The 23,387-nt window shown below is 48.1% G+C and overlaps 1 long non-coding RNA gene across 1 annotated transcript in view; it reads right to left on the bottom strand.

Annotated features, from left to right (window-relative positions):
- LOC150051987 (uncharacterized) overlaps window positions 1–21,853 on the bottom strand; it is a 28,661-nt gene extending 6,808 nt beyond the window's left edge. The window contains exon 1 of the long non-coding RNA XR_016538467.1: window positions 21,759–21,853. This is a non-coding gene — a long non-coding RNA (uncharacterized LOC150051987). The remainder of the gene's footprint in view (window positions 1–21,758) is intronic.
- Window positions 21,854–23,387: the final 1,534 nt, after the last annotated feature.

Genomic DNA, 23,387 nt, shown 5'->3' with positions numbered 1-23,387 from the left:
GCTTCCACCCTTTCCCTGGCCCAGCTGTGAATTCTGATGAGTCCGTCAAAATAATTATTAATTGGATGACTTTACTACTTTTTATTTGGCCTTTCTTTTTTTTTTTCTTTTTGCTGATTCCATCTTTGCCTTTTATGAGGCTGGAGGTGGGGTGGATATGGATATGGCTCTGTGCTCAGGCCCCTCCATCATTTCCCCCTTTGGTGGCGAGGAGGGATCTGGGGTGTGACGAGGTGTGATTGGATGCTGGGGGTCTGATTGGATCACCTGAATCTGTTAGGGTTCCAGTGCAAAAATGAGCATCCGATCAGGTAATGGAGAGAGGAAAGGATGGGAGGGCTTGGGGCAGAGATTTCAGGTCTCCTGGTCTCCTGACCTTATTAGCATAAGGTAGTTCCTGAGGGGTCGCTGTAGAAGCGGGGTGCTCAAAGACAGCTCAGGGTTGGGCAGTTCAGATCAGACACAGAGATCTGACCAGCCCAGAAAATGAGCAGGGTAGCCAGAGCTCAGAAGGACATCTATTTCCTGAGCAGCTGAGTGCCCCGAGGAGATACGAATAGTAAAATGGCTCCCTTCTCTGCAGAATGTACACATATGCTAACCTCATCCCAAGAGGAAGTTGTGACCCCCTTCCTGACTCTAGAATGGTCAGGAGGAGAGAGGAGGGTATCCAGACTGAGGGGTCTGCAGCCGCTAAATGTGAAGGAGGCGCTGCCAGCCAGCCGACAACGCCTCTGTGAGTTGCTGTGGACGCATGGGGGAGACAGACACTCGCAGAGAGCCGGGGAGCCGGGCACAGCACTGCCTGTCACAAACCCTGGCTGCCTGCCCTGCAAGTCAGGATCCCTATAGATTGAGGAGTGTCAAAAGCAGTATGTGGGGGAAGCACTAGCCCAACCCAGGGGTGTATGGAGGGGTGCACGCTTTTTGGCCACAGTGCTGAAAGAAGCCAGCCCACCTAGCTTCCAGGCAGCTCTGACCTACCCTGCCTGCAATCCAGCCTCTGCCATGTAGATTGGCTTGGGTTATTTTCTAACCAGCTGAGCTGAATGGATTATGCCTCCCGTTATTTGGACTTCTTCCTCTTCCTCCTCCTCCTCCTCCTCCTCCTCCTCTTTTATCTGTCAGACATGGGGCTTGAACTCAGGACCTGAGCTCATCTCTGAGCTCTTTCACTCAAGGCTAGCACTCTACCACTTTCAGCCACAGCTCCACTCCTAGTTTTCTGGTGTTTAATTGGAGATAAGAGTCTCATGGACTTTTTCTGTCCTTGATCCTCAGATCTCACCCTCCTAAGTAGCTAGGTTTACAGGCATGAGCCACCAGTGCCCAGCCCTTTGGCCCTTCTGAAATATGTCTATCTTTATTCTCCCTGTCCTTTCTGTCAAGGTGACAGTGCCTCAGAGTGGGGCACGACATTCCCTCCATGATAAGACCAGGGAATGTTCTGCAGAAAGCGCTCTCTCTCTCTCTCTCTCTCTCTCTCTCTCTCTCTCTCTCTCTCTCTCTCTCTCTCTCTCTCTCTCTCTCTCTCTCTCTCTCTCTCATCATTCTGAATCTTCCTGATACAAGCAGTCCCTCTCTCCCAGTGGACTAGAGATGCCCTCTCCCACCAGAAGAGACTTCTTTAGCCCACCCCACTCCTCTCATCGCACTGAAATCTCTCCCACAGACACTGTCTCACCATTAACTGGGATTTTTTATCCTTCACTAGTTTTAGAGTTCTCTAAGACAAGAATTTGTCAATACCATCAAACTAGGGGGCCCTTGTGACACTGCCCCCCGCCACATGAACAAAACCTGTCTTATCTATTGAACAGAGATTTCTTACAGAACAGGGTCTCCATTTTCCCAGCCACAACAGAAGTTTCTCTGTGTTATTAGATTTCTCCTATCACTCTACAACGTTTTCAGGCCAAGGTTAGAACTCTTCAAAAAAAAGACTCTAGGTGCTAGGATTGTGCCTGTAATCCCAACTTCTCAGGGGGCTAAGATCTGAGGGTTGTGGTTCTAAGTCTGCCCAGGCAGAAAAGTCCAGGAGACTTATCTCTAATTAATCACCCCAAAGTCAGAAGTCGAGCTATGGCTCAACTGGTAGAGTGCTAACTTTGAGCAAAAAAAGAAAAAAAGGAAAGAAAAAAGCTCAGGGACAGCACCCAAGCCTTGAGTTCAAGCCCCAGGACAGGCACCAAAAGAAAAAGAAAAAGAACAAAAAAAGAAGAACATAAGGCCTCCTATAGAAGGCACCAGGCCCTGCTCCTGGTTCCTCTGTGATACTGCAGGCCCTCCAGGGAGGAGCAGGCCTCCTCTGTGGGAAGGAACATGATTGCCCCACAGAAGACTACTTGAGACTGGATGCTCCCACACATCTCACTCCCCCAAGGCAAAAGGTGTGCACTCTTTGTTCAACCCTGCAACAGGAAGAGGAACTTGGTTCCCTCTGGTTGGGCTCAACACCGTCAACAGAAGGAACCAGCATTGTCATCCCCCTCTGAGTGTCAGCCATAGCCCCAGGCCTTTCACACCCATTATCTCTCACCCTCACCCGCCAACAAGGCAGAAATCCTTCTCCTTCTCTGCACTGGATGGATGGACCTGCGGCACCCAATTCCCACTGCAACTCCCTCAGTCCCAGTCCTGGGTTCTTGGGCCACCCCTCTCCTACACAACCCTGCCGATCCATTCCTATAAAAGCAGCCACGCGGGCCCACCTAGGGTTATAATCTCAGGACCTGAAAAGAAATCAAGCTTAAAGCAGAGGAGAAGCTGAGCAAACACTAAGGAAGGGTTTCCCCTCTCTTTGGGTATTCTACACCATGGTCGAGGGACAGAGGGCTTGGCCTGCAGGCCACCAAGGCAGTGCCCTGTCAACTAGAAGCTCTGGGTACCTGGGAAAGGAGGTGAGCAGAGAAAAGGAGTCACTGTGAAAGTCTGGATTGTTTATAACAATCTTCTTTTATTTCTGTTGAGTGAAAACCCCAGCCCTCCTTCTTCCCCTTCTCATTTCCAAAACAGTATCTCAACATGATAGGGTGAGAGTGGCTATTAATAGCTCTGTATTATACATTGTTTCCTCTGTGTGTACACAGAGAAAGAGAGAGAGACAGAGAGAGAGACAGAGAGAGAGAGAGAGAGAGAGAGAGAGAGAGAGAGAGAGAGGAGAGAGAGAGAGACAGAGAGAGAGACAAACCTACCACCTATTCCATACTAGAACTGAAAATGGGGGGGTAAACATCCTCCTCCCCCAAAAGGAAAAGCATCAACTAATTTGAAAAATATTTAAGAAACTCTGGGTCGTCATCCACTCGCCTCTCCCTGCTCCATAATTACACTGCAGTGCCTGATATTTTCATGGGACATTAAACCAGGCATCAGGTGATGGGTTCCTTCCGTCTACGCCTATCCGTTAGCCGCCAGGCCCCCGCGGACCTTGACATTATTAATAGTCCTATTCATTAAGTATTACTCTTGTAGAATGAGTAGCATAATATTGGCCTGGAGATAGGAACAGGCAGAAGGAATAAGTCAAATTAATTTTCCGGAGCAAACGCCCCGGTTCTGTAAATGACATTCTGTACTGTTAGCATTTTAAATGTGGCACAAATGGCAGGAGACACAATTTGAAAGCAAAATACTAGAAGACATGGCTCAGGGTGGAACGTGGCAGCAGGAAAATCTAAGAGCGTCAGGGACCTGGGGGTGGGAGAGCCTGGCTCGTGTAGTGACAGGGAAAGGAAAAGGATTTTTTTTTTTATAATGGGCATTTATTTTAAATGTGGTTGAGAGAGGAGGAAGGTAGGAGAGTGGGCAGAATGTGTGATCCGGAGAATGTGGAGGAGTGTGTGGTGGAACAGAAAGGAGGAATCAATCACAGCTCTGCCCCCACATCCTCCCCCAGGGGGGCAGAACCCAGAGGCTGGAGCTCAGGGATTTCTGCAGTGGACTGTCCTTTGAAGTCTCTCTGGCCAGGTCTAGGAAAGGAGAACTCTTCTTACTTCATGTGAGTTTTGCTCTTCAAGACAAGTGGGGGCACTCAGTCATGTCTTCCATCTGTTAAATACCATGTGCCAGTTCCAGGACAGGGGCGGTGTTTGATTTTAGAGCAAGGGACACACAGACGGGTGAGGTGAGGCCCCCATACCCTGCACAAGCTTAGTGTTCGGTGGTGGAACCATGAGAGGCCTGGGTAGCTCAAGGCAGTTTAAGGTTAGGACAGTGAGGTTAAGGTGAGTCCCACGACACCAGATGGAGATGATGGAATTCTGCTTGGACTTTGAAGGTTGGGCAGAATTTGGATGTGGAGAAGAGCAATTTGAATGAAAGGAGCAAGATAAACCAGAAGTAGAGGGCCTAGGAGGTAACATCTGTGAGAGCCAGGAAGGCCACCGTCCGGGACAGAAGGCTTGGGACAGGATGCCCACATTGGGAAGACTTCTCAGCCAGTTCTGGTGTGTCAGGATCTGAAGGTTCAGAAACTAGTCTTAGAAGATGGTGCCTTTTCCTCGAGTGCATGTTCTACCTTGTTCTCCTCAGGCCACACAGTCAGGTGTCTGGCAGCAGAATGGGAAAGCTGTGTGGACTGCAGGTAGCCCATGCTTTTGAGAGTTTCTGGACCTAAACCATTCTATTTCCACCAGGATCCCATCCCAGAAATTCAAAGCCTCATTGGAAATGACATAGTATCTCAAGAAAGTTAGGTTGTAAGTGTGTGAAAAAGTGAGTGTCCATTTATGAGCTCCCAACTCTTCCCAGGAAGCAAGACTCCTTTGCATTGATAAGCACTCGCCAGTGGGCTTTGGGGACTTAGCACTCTGCACTACTAAGTTAGGTACTCTCAAGTGTTATAAGGAACAAAGTCAGGCTCTCCATCTTGGCCTACTGCCTGGAGCTGAGTTTCTACACAGCTGTCCAGTCCTCCTTAGCCCGGCTCAGCTACACGAAGGTTTTCTTCTAACTTATCAGCTCCTGTCTAACCGGATCCTATCTAGGATCCGAAGCCATTCAGGAGTCCAGACAACCAAATCTCAAATAGACTCTACAGTCCAAACTTCTGGTGTTGATTAACAGATGTAAATATATATTTAATGCATTGCAGTCTATGAGAAGCAAGAACATTAAAAAAGTGTTAAATCAACAGCAGCTATCACTTATATAGCAATTACTGTCAGACACTGTTTTAAGTACTCTTACATGTATTAACTCATCAAACCCTGGTATCCACCCTTCCACATGTAAGTACAGTTATTACTGTATGAGAAAACTGAAACACACATGGTTAATTAACTGGCCCCAAGTTAGACTGGTAATAACAGCAGGTCCAGGATTTAAAACCAGACAGCTATGTTCCACAGTCCATCTTTAAAGCGTTCCTACGGGAGGCCATAGGTCATCCGAGGCCCAAGGGACTAAGGGCCAGAGAAATGGTCTGGAAATTTCTTGGGACTAGAAAACCACAGGTATTGACATCTCAGACAGAGCTGAGTGATAAAACAATCTTTTTTAACCCAATGTGGTAGTATATGCCTGTAACTCAATACTTGGGAGGATGAGGCAGGAGGAGCAAAAGTGTGAGGCCAGCCAGGGCTGCACAGCAAGAACTTGCCTCAAAACAAAACAAATACATGGTCCATGTTTGGCCTCCACTTAGCTGGGCAAAAAAGTAGCAGAGCCAGAATGGTGTGACTGGGAAAGGAAAGGGTATGCTGGGAGGGGGGAGCACTGAGCAGGAAGTCGGGAACCTTGGATCATATCTGTGGACCTGTGAACCCCAACTCCTCACTTATGAAATAGAGAAGGCAGCAGCCATGCTGGCTGACTCTGCTGAACTGACTTTCAACTTGGGATGCACAAGAAGACTTTTAAAAAATATATCAACTCTTGGACCAATCCCCATGATGCCTGAATCAGAATCTCTTGATATAAACCAGATACCAGCCTTGCAAATCTCCCCAGGTGATTCTACCATGCATTGTCAGGTCTACAGAACTAAAGCTATATTCTCATGGCAGCAACCCTGGTACCCAAGGTCAGCATCAAGCTGGTGAGGTTTATAGGTAAAGAAACTGTTCCAGTGCCCTGGAATCACAGGAAAGCTCCGGGATTGGCAAAAAAAAAAATATTCTCTCAAAAGTATCTGCTTAGGAGATCATTACAAGTAAAGATACTTGCACGTCCATGTTCATTGCTGCATATTCAAAATATCCAAGTTATGGAAACTCCCCAGATGCCCTACAACAGATGAATGGATACATAAAACATGGTAAATACGTGTGTAGAAATCCTACTTACAATCTCTATCTATATCTTAAGTCTACACTCTGGGAATCCCCTGGGCCTCATGGGACCAAGCATAAACCTGGCTCTTCACACCCCTCCTCCGCTCTTCATTGGTGGAGAGGGGGAATTTTTTTACTTACTGGCCTGAGACGGTGATTGTCCTGTGTAGCTTGGGTGATAGGCACACAGCACTTAGCCAAATGACCACTTGTGAGATGGGAGTTTCAAAAAACTCTTTTTCCTGTACTGGCCTAGAACCATGATCCGTTGGATTTCCAACTCTCCAGGTGTGAGCTGCCAGCACCATGCCTGGCGCTCACTCCAGATTCTCCATGCTGGGCATCCTCCCCTCAGTTTTGGAGGTATCTTCCCCACAATTCCCTCTAGAAGATCTGCTGTTCATAACTCCCCTATATCTCACTGGAGAGCATGCTCAGAAAGGGATTTCTTCCATCCAACCACGTCAGAGGAGACATATCTCCTCCTCACCACCCCCCACAACTGAATAAATACATTTAGCACCACCTCTGCCTTTTTTTTCTTTTACCAATTTAGTATTGTTTAATATGCATTTAATCAGGCCATTCAGTATTACAGCAGCTATGTAGCGTGACTCCCCCCCCAACAAGGGCCCAGGGGGGAAGGCGTTATAGGCCATTAGGCTAAAGTAATATGTATGAGGAGTCACTTTTCCCCAGGGCGCAGTAACTATTTTTGCTCCCCAGTCGTCCCCATTAAATCATTAAACCTCATGACTATACTTTCTGAACTCTACCATGATCTTTAAAAAGCCAAGCATTAAAGGGCAGCCGTCACCCTCCACCGCCCAGGCCTCCAACACTTTATGTATTCACAGCATTAAGTCCTTTGTCAGTCTATACATCATAGGGTGGGGGGGGTGGAGTCAGGACACACAAGGAACCACCATTCTCCTTGAGGAGGGTTCCAGGAGAAGAGTAATGTGGGCAACTCCTGGTCCCACCACCACCACCACCACCACCACGGAAGGTGGTAATGAGAAACTAGACTCGGGAGCTGTCCGAGGTACTGAAGAGCTGTCTCAGCTGGACATGGTGCTCTTTCCCTCTCTACCCAATTCAGGTTGACTTTCTCCACACACATTTCATAAGCAAATATTCCCTGCAAGTCTTTATGTTTTTAATCCTAATGTGTGTATCATCCTTCCCAAAGAAAGTTGTGTGATAGGGGCTGGGAGTTTGGCCTGGTGGTAGAGTGCTTGCCTAGCATGCACAAAGACCCGGTTTCGATTCCTCAGTACCACATACATAGAAAAAGCCAGAAGTGGTGCTGTGGCTCAAGTGGTAGAGCTCTAGCCTTGAGAAAGCCCAAGGACAGTGTTCAGGTCCTGAGTTCAAACCCCAGGACTGGGAAAAAAATAAAAAGAAAGTTGTGGGTGGGAGGGAAATGGGGACCATGTCATGAGAAAGGGTATCAATGTTTGTGAAGTTATGCACCTTCTATCTGGTGAATGTAATGTAACCCTTCTATTAATCACAATAAAAAATTATTTTTAAAAAAAGTTGTGTGATAGCCAAAAGATGTGTGGATCAAGATTCTGAAAGCTATTAATGGAGACAATCTAAAACAAGTCTAAGCATTAATTTCTTCATTAATGAAACCAGTATTTGATCATACCATTCACACTACATTGTTGTGTTCAGTGCTATGTTTATTTTTAAACCATACCACACACACACACTGCACATTTAGTTATACGTATTGATAATATGGATTGTGCCATTATTTAGTAAATATTTCCTTTACATTGTTATCTGTAACAGCATTTATTCATTACTGTTGCTGGCAGGTGCTATTCAAGAGCCATGTCCCAGAAGCCTCCTCCTTCCTTAGATTTCCTCCAAATAAGGATGCAAAAGAGGTGTTCCAGACAGACAAGAGGGGTGACAGGTTTGAATCTCCTGTGCATTTGAGTGAAGAGGACTCTGGAATCCCTTCTGCAAAGATCCGCAATCCAACCTTGTGGGTCCACTCTCTGGCCCTCACTCCAGTCCTAAATGCTCCCCTACCACACACACACACACACACACACACACACACACACACACACACACACATGCTCAGGTGTTTTCCTCACTCCTAGTCCCTCTACCTGCCATACCATCAAAAGGCTGGGCAGGGAAGGGTTAAGCATCTTAGCCACCCCCCCCCCCAACAGCGTCCTCCTCACTGGCTGGGAAACAATGGAGCCATCAGTCTATATTTGACCTTTGCCCCCACAGCGTTTATGACTTATTCCTCTCCTCTACTGCCTGCTGCGATTCAGCCTTCAATCTCCCACCCCTTGCCAGAGCCAGGCTGGCCCTCCCCCAACGCCCTCCCCAGCCTCCTTGGTCTCCCTCCTTCCCCTTTCTCTCCCTCCCTTCTCAACCTCTCCTGGATTCCTTCCTGTCTTATTCCCATACTAGTTTTATTTTCCTTTCCCGTCCCCTGCCCCACCTCTGCTTTTCATGCTTTCCACCCCAACTCCCATTTCTTCCTCTTTTCTTTCCATTTCCTGTCTTCCTCCCCTCCTCTTCCCCTGGTCAGTTTTCTTCTGGTCTCCATACCATACTAATTTAGCCACTGGCTTATCAGAGTTAGACAAGAACTCTTGGGAAATCTTGGCTTGCCCTCCTCTCTCCTCTTACCACTCTCAAACTTACAGCCCTTTTCTCTCTGCTTACCACCCTCCCCCCACCATACCTTGAAACCTCTGTGCCCAGAAGCAGCAAAAAGCATGGAAACACGAGGAAGGTCTTTCCTCCATTCATTGAATGGGAGCCCCAGATGTTCATGATAATGTCACTCTGACCCAGAGATAATGGAGCTCATGAAGGAGAAGGAATTTGGGGCAGCATGTTGGCATATTCTTGTTCCTTGGGAGGCAGAGAGGATTACAGTTTGAGGCCAGTATGGAAAAAAGTTAGCAAGACCTTATCTTAAAAACAAGCCCTTTAGGGCTGGGAGTGTGGCCTAGTGGTAGAGTGCTAGCCTTGAGGATGCTCACGGACAGTGCCCAGGTCCTGAATTCATGCCCTGTGAACGGCAAACAACAACAAGCCCATGACTCATGTCTGTAATCCTAGGAGGCTCAGGAGGCTGAGATGTGAGGATCACAGTTAGAAGCCAGCCTGAGCAGAAAAGTCCTCTTCAGGTGCTTATCTTCTACTAACTACTAGAAAACTGGAAGCGGAGCTGTGGCCCAAAGTGGTGGAGTGCTAGCCTTAAGCAATGGAATGAATGAACAACAAAAATTACAACTGAAATTAGAATTAAATAAGATAAACAAGCCCTTTGTGGTTGTGTACACCTGCAGTCCAGCTACTTAGGATGCAGAAGCAGAAGAATCATGGTCTAAGATTACCCAAGTTGCAAGTGCAAGAGTCTATCTGAAAAGCAAATTAAAATCCAAAGGATCTGGGTCACAGCTTAAGCAGCAGAGAACTTGCTTAGCCAACCTGAGGTCCTGAATTAATCCCTAGTCCTGCCTAGCTGAATAAATGAACAAATAAACAAATAAAGGAGGAATAACTCCAGTGTGTGGAAATAGGAAAACACAGCTCGAGGATGAGAAAATGGATTCTAGTCCTGCTCACTCACCTACTAAATCACCGTGGGCAAGTCACTTACCTTCCTATCCTGTAACACAGGATGAACAGTGCCTACCTTGACCTGGCTTGGAAAGTTGTTGAAAGGACCAAAAAAATGCAAAGTGGAAGTGTACTCATTGCAAACTGCAGAGCAAGCTGGGTGTGGTGGCTCACGCCTCTAATCCTAGCTACTCAGGAGGCTGAGATCTGAGGATCAAGGTTTGAAGCCAGCCCAGGCACAAAAGGACCTGAGACTCTGATCTCCAATTAACCTCTAGAAAATGGGAAGTGGGGCTTGGCTAGAGGTAGGGTAGGAGACTTGAGCTGAAGAGCTCAGGGACAACACTCAGGCTGAGTTCAAACACCATTACCCAAAAATCAAAAAAACAACAAAACAACAAAAAAGAAAACTGCCGAGCACTTGCTCCACAGGAGTGGAGGAAGATGTACTCTTTTCTCCAGTGTCTGCCCGAACTACCTTAATCCCATCCTTGATCCACTTCATCTTCATAGCAAATGAAGAAGACCCATGCACTCACAGAGCATCTTCCAGGGTACAGAGCATAGCAGTAGCCCCAAGATGTGGTTACAAAGTCTAGTATTCAAGGCTCAAACTTGAGCCTCCCAGTGCAATGCTCTTTGCAACATCTGTGACTTCCTACTTGTCCCTTGGGGTCCTAGGAAATTGGTCTCCATGTCTCACAGCTCCTGTTCCCTCTTTGCCTGCTCCATCCACACATCCATTTTCCTCTAGCTCCCTAGAAGAAGAGTCTGGGTCTAGCATATATTCAGTGAAGCCACAAAACGATTTGTTTGCCAAATGAATGAATGAATGAGTGAATGCTCCTCCCCAGTTTATGGCACAGCGTTGCCCTGGTGACAGGGATATGTTGAAGAAGTGAGCAACAACGTATTCCCCTTCTCTCACAATGCCAGAGTGCTGCTGCAGGGCTCCAAAAGGGGCTGTGGTCTCTGGCATGAGGGGGTCTGCCTGCCACCCCACCAAGCACACTGCTTCGCCCCTGCCCCCAGCCCATGACAGCAGCCTGTATAATGAATGACTCTTCAGTAGGGCCCAGCAAAAGGACAGGAGGGCATGAGACAAATCATAGCTGCCAGGCGCTAATCTTCCCCTGGGAAAGTCACCTCCACCCCCCTCATCCATCACTGGGCACTAGACTGCCACCGTACCACCCCCTCCAACACACTCAAGACAACCACCGGGCTCCGTGAATGCATGGGAGATGTACAGGAGGAGGTGTGGGCACGCACTCCAGAGCTTCTGCACACGAGCCGAGCAGTCAAGTCACAAAAGGACCCTAATGCTCCACACAAGACCCTGCCCCACACACCCCAACCAGGGAAAGTCAAAGCAAGCCATTCAAAAGAAATCCTCTGAGCCACACAGTTGTTGAACCATTTGCGAGAACCTATTTCAAGTACAATGCCACACAGAGAGCTCTGGGAAGAACAGAACGGGGAAAAGCAGTCATGAAAGACTCTATGGCTCAGCAGGGGGACAAAACAGGTCAAGACACAGTCAGAAAAGGCACAGAGCTTGGACAGAGGGAGAAGAAGGAGTCAAGGAAAGATTTCTCTCCCAGCTAAGAGGTTCAGAAAAAGCTTTATGAGAAGGCCCTTGAAGAATATGGAGAGTCTGCAGAGGCAGAAATAAAGCAGGCCACAAGTGGGGACTAGAGTTAACAAAAGCCAAGTATAGAAAGCAAAGCCTACAGGCAAGACAGTGCAGACAGCTGTGCAAGGAAATGATGTAGAGACCTATCCATTGCATACCAGGTCTAAAAATTCCAGACCTGCTGGATACTGGTGGCTCACATCTGTACTCCTAGCTACTCAGGAGGCTGAGATCTGAGGATCACAGTTCAAAGTCAGGAAAGTCTGTGAGACTCTTATCTCCAATTCACCACTAGAAAACCAGATGCAGAACTGTGGCTCAAAGTAGTAAAGCGCTAGCCTTGAGCAAAAAGAGCTCAGGGACAGTGCCCAGGCCCAGAGTTCAAGCTCCATGAATGAAAACACAAGCCAGACCTCCACTCATTCCCAAAACACACACACACACACACACACACACACACACACACACACACACACACACACACACACGAGGAACTCATGGAAAGAGGAGCTGATTACACTCCAGCTGCACCTCCCACTGTAATGGCTACAGAGACAAAGACCTGAGTCCATACTCCATGTCACCATGAGGCCACTCTGGTCGTCACCTTCTGGCTAGACTTCCTGACTTGAGAAGTCTTCAGGCATTATGTCCCAGCAAAACTTAACTTCATTTACTTTAGAGAAAAAACTTTTGTGCTTTTTTTTAAAAGAAGAAGGAGGAGGAGGAGGAGGAGGAGGAGGAAGAGGAGGAAGAACTTTCATTCAGAGCTATTAAAAGTAGCAGAGCTCTGGCCATTTCCTGCTTCACTTAGGCAAGTGGAAGGGGTGGAGTGAGACACCAACTTTTGCGGATCACCAGCTGTATAGCAGCCACCTTGCTGCTGTGTGTGTGTGTGTGTGCATGGAGGAGGCTTTCTGTCTGCTTTATGGATGAGGAAACTAAAGATTAGGTCCAACATATTATCTTATTTGGCTTTCAGCAAATAGCTCTGTACTGGGAACCAGTGAAGGCCCCAGAGAAAGGAATGCATACCAAGTCTTTATCCCGCTGGTGCTTGCATTTGAACTAGGAGGGAGAGGTCAAAATCAAGTGGATGAGAATGGTAAGTGCTATGAAGGTAACAAGGGAAGATTCGAGAGCACCCAGTGTCCATACAGGTGCATCAGGGACTTCTCAGTTCATTTGTAAATGAACTGCTTCCCAGCCCAGAACATGCAAGAAAAGAAAGGAAGAAAGCATTTCTGCACTGGCAGAAATCCAGATGGGAAAAGTCACTTAGAGAAGCAAAATGAATGTGAAGCCATTGTTCATAGTGACCCATCCAAGTTAGCTCTGAATCGCTGGCACCAGTGCTCTGAACCAGCAGGAATCGGATGAGTGAAACTTCAGCCTTCTTGCTGGGAGTATTGGAGTAGGGAGGGCTGGGCTGGGCAGAAATGTAGAATAGGCAAAACAAGGTGGGTGTCAGAGCCAGATGGTGGAGACTCAAGGTCTGGCTCAGGCACATAGTTTCCAATGGGTTAGTAGATCTCTGTGTAGGCCTGGTTTTCTCTGTAACATGGGTACTTTGAGGGCACCTCCCTCCCAGGGCTGAGTGAGGATGAAAAGAAGTTATTCTGAGGAACAATAAATATGGGTCGGTATCAGTACCAAACCCTGAAGCAGAGGGAGACATACTGAGGATGAAGACAGGGAGGGGTGCTTGACTGGCAGAACGAGGCAGCAGAGGGAAAAAGAAAGAGGAAGCTAGTGTGAGAGTTATAAGGTTTATGTCCAACTTCCCCCCAAAGCTTAATAGATTTCTAAATGGGCTTATTATCACCACCTATGAATTCTTTTAAAGGATCTAATTATAAAACACCAAACCAGCTAATTAGGTTTCCTGAGTTCGCCTTGACACAGGTGCAAACAGGTTCTCTGGATGGTGGCTCTGGCAAAGCCAGCAGAGCCCACAGAGCCAGCTTCTAATCAATGAAGAAAGAGGCCTGACTGGAGCCCCACAATTAGGGCTGTAATTGTAGTCTTCCTCCTGCCACTGCAGACGCCTCACAGGGCTCATTGAAGCTTCTCTCTCACAGGTAGGGTGGAAGCAGAGAGCCTGCAGAATAATGGCTTCCCGACGGTGAGGGCTGCAGGAAGCAGGTGCCCGTAGAATCCAGCTCAGGAAGGACCGCAGAGAATGCACATGTGTGTTCTGCCCGCCACATACATAGGGGCTGTGAAGTGTCAGAGATGGCCATGCCTCTCTCCCCAATAGCATAGGGGACCCCTGTAAGAGGAGGGGCGGTGCTATGAGGAGGGGCTACATGAAACCCTGCTCTGATGACTCTCCCAAAGCGATAGCATTCATATCAGCTGGGAACTTGTTTGAAATGCAAATTATGAGACCCACCCAGAGGTGGGGCCTGGCAAACCATGCTGAAAGGAGCTCTCCAAACAGTCAGAGACAGTTCCTGAGCCAGGGACTGGCCATTCATCAACAAGGCTGTTGGTGGTGGGGGGCTAGCTAAGGCGGGACTGTGAGAGGGCCTGTTTCTTACACTAAATGATGGCAATTAAGGGGCATCCCCTACACATAATTAATTCTCCTTTTGCTAAATGGCAAAAGTGGGCAAAAATTAGACAAAAAGTAGCCACATACCTCACCTTCATTCCTCTACCTTGTTGTCTCCAGGGTACAGGAACCTTCTTTCCTATAGCAGTCCCACCAGAGGCTGAGGTTTCTGAGCTACAGAGCACTCGTTTCCCCAAGTTTAACCCCATAAATCTCTTCTCCAAATCACTCACCCCTCTGTGGGCTCTGTCCCCATCCCCTTTGCTCTCAGCAGCCACCTTAGGCCTGGTGAGTAAGTGACCTCAACCCAGGCCTAACAATGCATTGCAACACTGAGGCCTGGAGGAGTGTGAACACAATTCCTTGGTGGAATTTTCTCCTGGATGTTCAAGTAAGATCAGAATGCAGATCCAATCCATCTCCCAGCTTCCCTCCCACTGCCCAGCCTACCCTCTTCACTGTAGCTCCCAAGGCAGGGGCTGGAATACACGAGGTCAATGACTATGCCTCCTACCGTCTCCCTCTCCTGGGCAGATCTTATGGAATTTTCTGAATGTATTTGTATAATAACTGCCACTGCCTTCAGAACTAAGCAACCAGAGGGCTGGGAGCGTAGCCTAGTGGTAGAGTGCTCACCTAGCATGCGTAAAGCCCTGGGTTCGATTCCTCAGTACCACATACTCAGAAAAGGCTGGGAGTGATGCTGTGGCTCAAGTAACAGAGCGTTAGCCTTGGGCAAAAGGTGTGCAAGGACAATGCCAAGGCCCTGAGTTCGAGCCCCAGGATTAGCAAAAAAAAGAACTAAGAACTAAGCAACCAGAGAGCAAAGGCCCCACTGCCCAAGTCCCAGTTATCTTCTATGTTTGACAGTAGGGCAGACCTCTTCTCTTAGCAACTTCCAAAAACCTGACATGATTACACAGACACTTCTGTGTGGGCTACCCCAGTGAAAACAAAGCCCCATCCATGAACTCACTCATAGGTCTCCTGCTTAAAGAGTCACCAAAAATGTTCAAAGACTGATCTTACAACAACAACAACAACAACATATATATATATATATGTATATACATCCTATTGTTCACCAAGATAAATTATGAAACCATAATGTTTTCTTTTTTCTTTAAATATCAGTCCTGGGGCTTAGACTCAGAGCCTGGGCTCTGGTCCTGAGATTCTTTTTCCTCAAGGCAAGTACTCTACCACTATAAGCCACCATACCATGTAGTCGTGTATTAAAATAGAGATAAGCATCTCACAGAATTTCCTGCCTGAGCTGGATTTGATCCATGATTCTCAGATCTCAGCCTCCTGAATAGCTCGGGTTACAGGTGTGAGCCACCAGGACTTAATAATTTCCTTTTTTACTTAGGCTGCTAAGAAGTTCAGTTCTCCATTTTGTATCTAACTACAGAGGCCTTCATCAGTCTGAATTTTTTGTGGGGGAAATAAATGGGTATCTGGGGTTTTCAATCTTTAAAAAAAAATCCTTCTTCTGATTATAGACAAGAGATAAAGATCCAGGAAAGCTATGGATCACCTTGGTCTCTACAGACATTAGGGTCAAGGAAAGGCATGTGAAGAAATCTTCCCCTCAAGAGGGAGGGAGAATTAGGAGGGACAGAGACAGTGGGAGAAAAGAAATTACACTGAAGTGAAGCTACTGTCCCCAGCTGACCACCCTACCCACCCTTCATATCCAACCCACAATCCTCAGGGCCTCTTCCCTAAAGAATCTCCAGACCCTTACTGCAGATTGAAGTCTCAGTGAACAGAAAATGAAATAATCTAAGCTTCCTCAGAAGGAATGTACATTAGGCCATAGCCCAGGGGTAAGACCTCACCACACACTCCTCACATAAAAGACCCCTGAGGCTGTGTGACTGCCCTTCTCTAGGCCTTGGTTTCCTTCTGGGTTAAACTGGAATGGTAGGCTGCATCCATGGCTTTCAGATCCTGCTCCACAGGGCCTAGGGGAGAGACCCAAAGAGGATTTAGACTGGAAACAAGAGATATAGTTCCACTGTTACTTTTCACCAAAACATCCCCCACTTTTTTGCCAGCTGGACATATTAACTTGGTAAGAAGCTAATTTAATATTAAACCATAGCTTTTAAAGGATCTAGAAACCCACACCTCAGGAAGTACATGCCCAGGTGGCCTGTTCCTATATCCCAAGCTTTCCTAACTCCCTGAACAAGACAAGCCGAAGTCCTCAGACAGACCAGACTGTATGTGTGACCCCACATAAATCCATTCATCTCTCTGATCCTTATTCCTATGTCTCTCAGTTAGGGGAGGGGGTGATGCCTACTCCATGGAATCATAGTAAGGGTTAACAGAAATAATGCATACTACTGTTTACAGTAGGGCTGGGGTACAATAGGGCAGATGATCCACAAATGTCTGGTTGAAACAGCCCAGGCCCTGATTCCATGAGTCAAGTGTTAGGCTAGCCCAGCTCAACAAAGCTCTCATGGCAGTATGCCAGGCATCCTGACAATAACTGAACATGCAGAGACAGGATGAGAAAGGATCTGGCACTCTAGAAGCTCAAGTGTGAGAAGGAAACACATTTATGACCGGCCTTAAGAAGAAAGAATTGGGGCTGGAGGCATGGCTTAAATGGTAGAGTCCCTGACTAGCATGTACAAGCCCTTAGTTCACATCCCAGTATATCAAAACCAAGAAGGGACTGGGGCCGGGGCTGTCACTCCGTGGTTAAAGGGCATGTTTGACATGCACAAAGACCTGAATTTGATCCCCCGCGCCAATGGATAAGGAAAGGAAAGGACAGAAGTGTGGGAGTCCAAGTGGCTACAGACTTTAGGGGGTCAAGTCTTGGCTTTGCCACTAGGTAGCCATATTACTTGGTGTAAATTACTGAACCTCCTGGAACTCCCTTCTTCCCTTTCTAAGATGGCCCCAGGTGGTGACAGAAAAGACTTCAGACATTGCAGATAAACACTTGGCCCATTGAGGAGGCTTGGAAGATGGTTTATCCAACTGGTGGGCTTCCTGGTCCTTCAGGAACTGACCCTGCCTCTGAGGGTCAGGGTCAGAACCATTCTGGAGGCTTCGGGGGTTAACCAGATGATCCTTTAATACACAAAGAAACCCCAAACAGCTTAACCTCAGCTGAGGCATGGAGGGCTCAGCAGCCTGGAGAACGCTGGCCCCAGATCCAGTGCTCCATTATTGCGTCTGCAAATCTGTTAAAATTTCACACAATTTCCTGCACAGCAGTGGGCTTCGTAATGCTGGAAGCCAAGCCAGCCCAGTAATTGGGACTGGAGTGGGGCAGAGTCCAAAGCAATTAATCCAGCCTTCTTCCTTGTTTGCGCCAGGATAAGCCTGATGGGGTGGAGAGTAATTGGAAAGGAGCGGCCTCCATCCCCAACTCCAAATTAATATTTTCCTGCCCTGATTTAATTCCACCCAGGAACAGTGACACAGAGACACTCCGTGTCAAACGCTAAGTAATCCGCCACAAGCCACCTGAAGAGGAAGAAAGGACTCTTTTCCTTTTCTTTTTCCTCCTTTGTGGTTGGTCAGGGAGGGCAGGAAGGAGGTGGCAGTTAACAAGAAAGCATCTCAGAAGCAAGAGGTCCTTCCAACCTTCCAAGGACATCCAAGATCCAGTCTCTCTCTCTCTCTCTCTCCCTCTCTCTCTCTCTCTCTCTCTCTCTCTCTCTCTCTCTCTCTATTCAGGGACATGCCACTGAGGAGGGAGCATCAGGAACTTAAGAAGGCAACCAACCTGCCGATGCACTGATCTCCTGTCCAGCCTCTGACTGCCTCCTGGAAACCCCAACAAGTAACCCCAGTTTAGCCACAGGGCTAGCTGGAGGATGGACTTGGGAAACTGTTAGGTTTCTGTTCATGCCCTTCTTCAGTTAGCTTGGCAGCCTTTTAGTGGAGAAGAAGGCTTCCAACTTGTCCCTCACTTAAACTGTGACACCTGGTATCCCAAAGCTGCCCAATAAAATCAGCACCATGGACAGAAACAGGGCCCTTCACCCATCACTGCGCATGCGCACACACCACCACCACCACCACCACCACCACCGCCGCCGCCACCACACCTCTGGCACTTTAAGGATTCTGAGGCTCTGGTAGAATTGCCTGCGGGAGCACAGAGGTTTCCCAGGCGCGCAGAGGTTTCCCAGGGGCACAGAGGTTTCCCAGGAGCGCAGAGGTCTCCCAGGGGCACAGAGGTTTCCCAGGAGTGCAGACTCATGCCTGAGCACACTGGAATCCCCACCAAACTTGAAGCACAGGTAGTAGGCATCTCACAGGCTCACAGAGGCCAAGAGCTGAGTCATGGGGTCCTTTAAGTGCCTCTTCCCCTGGGGAAAGAGCACATAAGCTGGGGCCAGGAGGAAGAAGGTGACTTGTTAGGTTCTCAACTCCCCTGAAGAAAACTATTCAAGCCAAACACAGGGAGTTACCAGAAAAAACTGTGTGTTCGACAAAACTGCAGGGAAATGCTATGCAAATGTCAGCCTGATGAGGAGAGGAGGGGGAGGAACAGGAATAAACCAAACATTAAATCAAATCAGTGGGAGAATAATAGCTAAACTCCTTCTTACTTGTAGCACTCAATTCTGCAGTCGATACGGTCAGGAATGAATGAACGGCCTGCTTAGAGCCACATCTACATTCAATATGTGTCGCACCCCCAAACTCCAGGAGAACAGCCAACCAGACGTGAGCGTGTTCCATCCCTGTATCTCTGAGCCACAGGGGAAAATAAAGCATGTGGTGGGGCAGAGGGGGAGCGGGACTTAGGAGGAAAACCACCTAGGGGCTGGGTGGCTTGAGGCATGCCACATTCCCTCTCTGGCTTCAGGGTGTTCACACAGAATGCAGTTGTGGGCACACAAGGGCTTGGGGGCTAGTATAGGGATTAAATGGGCCCCATGATACAAAGGTGGGGTGAAGTAGGGTCTTGTAGCCTCTGTTACCAAGCTTGGGGGTTGTAAGATGAGGACCAAGTTTGATTTGGGGTGTTCTAAGAACCTGGGGTTGGAGACAAATGCTGGCAGGAAGAGCTAGCAAAGGAAAGAGGAGCCAAAGTGTGGCGTGATTGGTTTGGGGTATGGCATGTGATGTCATCTGTTCCATCTTCCCATGAAGATTTCAATGGAGTTATTCGTCTGCACTCTGAGAACTAGGAGACATTCTACAGGCTACCAGCATGGGAATATGTGCTAGATGAGGCCACCGTTCCACCGCAATCAGGGCCCGTGTGTGCAGCTGCAACTGTGTACAGGACCCTGTGCAGTCACCCCTGGCACTCCATTCCCTCCGTGATTCATGTGCCCACACAACAGGCACAGGGATGGAGTTTGAAGGACCAACCTGACATGGCCCTGTCCTCAGTCCCAGACCAGCAGGGAATACACACCAGTCCTACCAGTTCAGAAGAGAGGATAAATTCCATCCACCATGGCAAGTTCTAGACAAAGAGGGCACAGGAGTCAAACTCCACTCCAAGAAAACAGGACATCCACTCAGGGTCCATCTGGAAAGGGTACAGCTGGCTTCAAACCCACATCTGTAGCCCTAGGGAGAAGCATAGCTCTCCATTCCCCTGTGACATTCATCAGCCATACTCTTGTAGAAATAGGGTGAACTTGCCCTAGAATTTGGGCAAGACCCTCAACACTTAGACTTGGGCTTTGGCCTGTTTCCAAATTTCCAGACATAACTTAGAAGAGCCCCACCTACTCTGCCTTTACCCCACCTGCTGCTCTTGCCTCCAGCCTTAGATCTCATTGGACACTTCTGGCTTTTATCTGCCCCAAATTTCTCTCTATTAAAACATCATAGTTTCTGTAGGAGCCGGCCTTCCTCTCCCACAATCATCCACATGAATGAAGTCTGCAGCACTAAAGCTCACTCCCTGACTTAAAATTCTTCCTCTGCCTCTCCCCACTGTAGTAATTGGTTGAAGGATGGATAGGTGACCTAAGCTGGACAAAGGAAATCTGCTCTTGGGAAATTTACCATTGCTAAGGAAAAGAGATATTCCCTTAAGGACATGGCCTAGTGCTACTGGCAGCCATATTTCCACTGTAAGGGGCTATCTACCAACCACAAGAACAATTGAGAGATGAAGACAGATCTCTGATAAGATTATCTAAACTTCCAAATCACACTGAAGGGGAAAGACTCATTTGGTTACTTCAACAGTCAATAACTTCTTTTTGCATTAGCTAGTTGAAGTCTGGTTTCTGCTTTCTTCTCTACAGTAGAGAGGAGGGGGGAAGGAGTGGGAGGAGGGAAGGGAAAGGAAAGGAGAAAAAGGAATGTGGTCAAAATTTACTTGTAACAAAAGACACCAAGAAAAAAAAGCTACCAAAGCAAGTGTCGCTTTTTAAGAAAATCCAACACACGCCCTCTAAACCTTCCCTCTTCATTTAGAGCATAATGGGCACTGTCATGGAAGAATTCTGATTGTCATACAGGTCCATGGAAAAGCCAGGACTGACATTTTACTTTCTTCCAGAAATGAAAGAATCCAAGACCAAAAACACCAAAGGGATGCCTGCTAAAGACCAGGAAGACCGGGATCTCCAAGAGTTAGAGGAAGATGTCTGTGGAGGGGACCACTGCTTGGGAAACACATGGCTGTAGAAAGTAGGCACATGTGTGTCCTAATTGAGCTGGGACTAACACACCCTGGGACCTTGAGTCCTGGAGTAGCTGGAACCCAAGCCCAGGAGGGAGTGGGGCAGTGCACAATATCCTTGGCTTCTCTCCCAACCCATCCTCGCAGGGCATCTCCCAGGAGCCCTGCCCTTTGGGACACAGGTTCTGTCCACCTCATTAACACTGGACCTGAGCCTGTGACACCTTTCAGTGAACAGAAGGAGAGGAGGGACACATGCCATGTCTAAGCAAAAACTTTAGGAGTGTCACATGTCTCCATATCATTCTTGCTTTCTCCTCTGCCTCAGATTGGAGGGAGTTTCTTCAGCTTGAACCCCAGAATGGAGAGCTGTGGGGCAGACCACAGCAATACGCACCATGAGCAAAATCATTTGCCTCTGAGGCTGCAAAACACTGAGATTTGGGAATTTGTTGTTACTGCACTTAGAAGCCTGCAAAAGCTGACTGATACAGAGTGCAATATATGTGGGTTTAAGGCCACTTCTGAGAAGCCAGTGGGTAAACCATTTCCCATTTCTGGGGGGCTGGCGTCCCCCGGAGTACTTATCAACATACAGGTCCCCATACATGTCTCCCGAGGTGGGGCCGGTTCATCTCTGGAAAGGGTTTTGGTGCTGCTGGGTTTTGTTGTAGCTGTTGTTGTTTCTCAATGCTGGGGATGGGACCTGGGGCCTCATACATGCTGGGCAAGTGTTCTACCGCTGAGCTAAACGCCAGCCCCGGATGAGTGTTTTTGACACTCTGTATGGATAAGTAGACGTACCACCTTTGGAGAAGCATGATGGAATCCAATCCTTTTGTTACCCAGAACCATATCCAGGGAGGGAAAACACGTGCCAAAGGTCACACCGCCAGATACAGAGTAAGAAGCCAATCATCACACACACACACACACACACACACACACACACACACACACACACACACACACCACCCTGGAAGCACACTAGCTTTTCCATGAGAAACAGGAAAGGAGGCAGGAGGGAAAAGGGAAACTCACTGGTTAGGAATCAGCTCCAGAGGAAGCCAAGAATTCCAGATGAGCAGGATCCAGTAGCAAGCTGAGCACTGCCCCGTGGGTAGACAAAGGGTGACTCCCTGGGGCCAGCTGTGGAATAGATGGGGTGGAGAGAAGGGAGTCAGATTACCAAACAAGAAAGATAAAAATACAAGGTAGTGGGGGGGGGAAACAACAGCCCCCCAGCTCTAGAAAGCCCAAACACCCCCAGCGTGGCTGCAGGAGCTGCCCCAGCCCTCTTCGATTTTGATGTACAGTTTGAAACAAATCAATAGCGGTATAATAATACTCAGCACGCTGTGTAATTTTTATATCATTAGTTTTCATTTTCCGCTCCCCATGCATCAAAAAACTTACAACGGGCTCGTAAAGTTTATTTAGTATTCCATGAATTCCTAATCAGTTTCATTTCATAATGATTCAGGAGCCGCCCGCTGCCTAGGCCCCGTGTCAAAAAATCGATAAAACCAACACAGTTTTCCTGATGGTGGCTGCAAAAGGATCTATTGTAGGGGAATTATGATTTATGCCCTGGCCTGAACCGTGGGCAGCAGCCTCTACCCGCGGCTCAGGGCTGAGGTCTTCGCCAATAATGATTTATGCACCTTCTGAGGGTCCCACCCCAGCTCCCTTCCTGCCCCAGCTGGCCCTGGACACCGAGAGGCGGGGGGAAGGAGCTGGGCCCAGAGAAGAGGGAGAGAGGACAGAGAAGGCTCTGGGGGAGGCCCACTGGTAGACTGTGTACCCCTGCTCAGCCCATGTCCACCTATCTTCCAGGGGGCCATGATAGGGAAAAGGGAGGTGTCTGGGGAGCTTCATCTGGCCCCAGAGAGCTGCAGAGGCACAGCTGTGTGGGGTAGAGCTCTGCCTGTGACTAGAGATCTGCCCTCTCCCCAGCCTGTCCCAGAGGTTCTAGGGAGGCTGGATGAGAGAGGCCTCTAAGGGGTCAAGGTAGTCAAAAGGCCTCAGGTGGACCCCAAAGGGCTTTAGACACAGCAGGCTTCCAGACTCTGGAGAAGGACCTAGAATGGCCTACAGTGTCTCAGCCCCTTGGCTCTAAAAGCAGCTCGCTTTGGTTCTGAGGATCTGCTACCTCCACCCAAAGCTCCCCTACCCCCTTCCTCCAAGGGTGTGATTAATAGGTCTAGAAGACATGTTAATGGGATGGGTATTAAGTCTAACAATTGCTTTAATTAACAGCGACTAACCTAGCTGGAATAAAGAGATCTCAGGGCAACTTCTAGGGAGGGGGAAATGTCCTGGTGTAACACAATCAGACCTCAGTATGGTTACCCCTGCCTCTCCCTTTCAGTGGGTTTCTTAGTCTCCATGTGTTATCTTGGGAAGGTGTGGGGCTTCATTCAAGGGGACTGAGAGGGATGTGAGAATTTGGTTAGGACCCAGCAGAGACTGTGTCCTGAACAGAGGCAGCATTCCAGATGGAGCTCCAGAGAGGCTTCAGTGGATGAAACACCTTCATCTGTTTCTAACACACACACACACACACACACACACACACACACACACACACACACACACACACTTGCACATGGCTCAGAAAGAAGAGACTTGTCCTTGGTGAAAAATGATAAAGTCAAAAATCCCACCTAG

Source organism: Megascapheus bottae, chromosome 17, assembly GCF_031878675.1.
Source record: "Megascapheus bottae isolate mThoBot1 chromosome 17, mThoBot2.hap1, whole genome shotgun sequence".
Lineage (NCBI taxonomy): Eukaryota > Metazoa > Chordata > Mammalia > Rodentia > Geomyidae > Megascapheus > Megascapheus bottae.
Note: the sequence above shows the minus strand (reverse complement) of the source record. Positions and strands in the feature narration are given on the sequence as shown.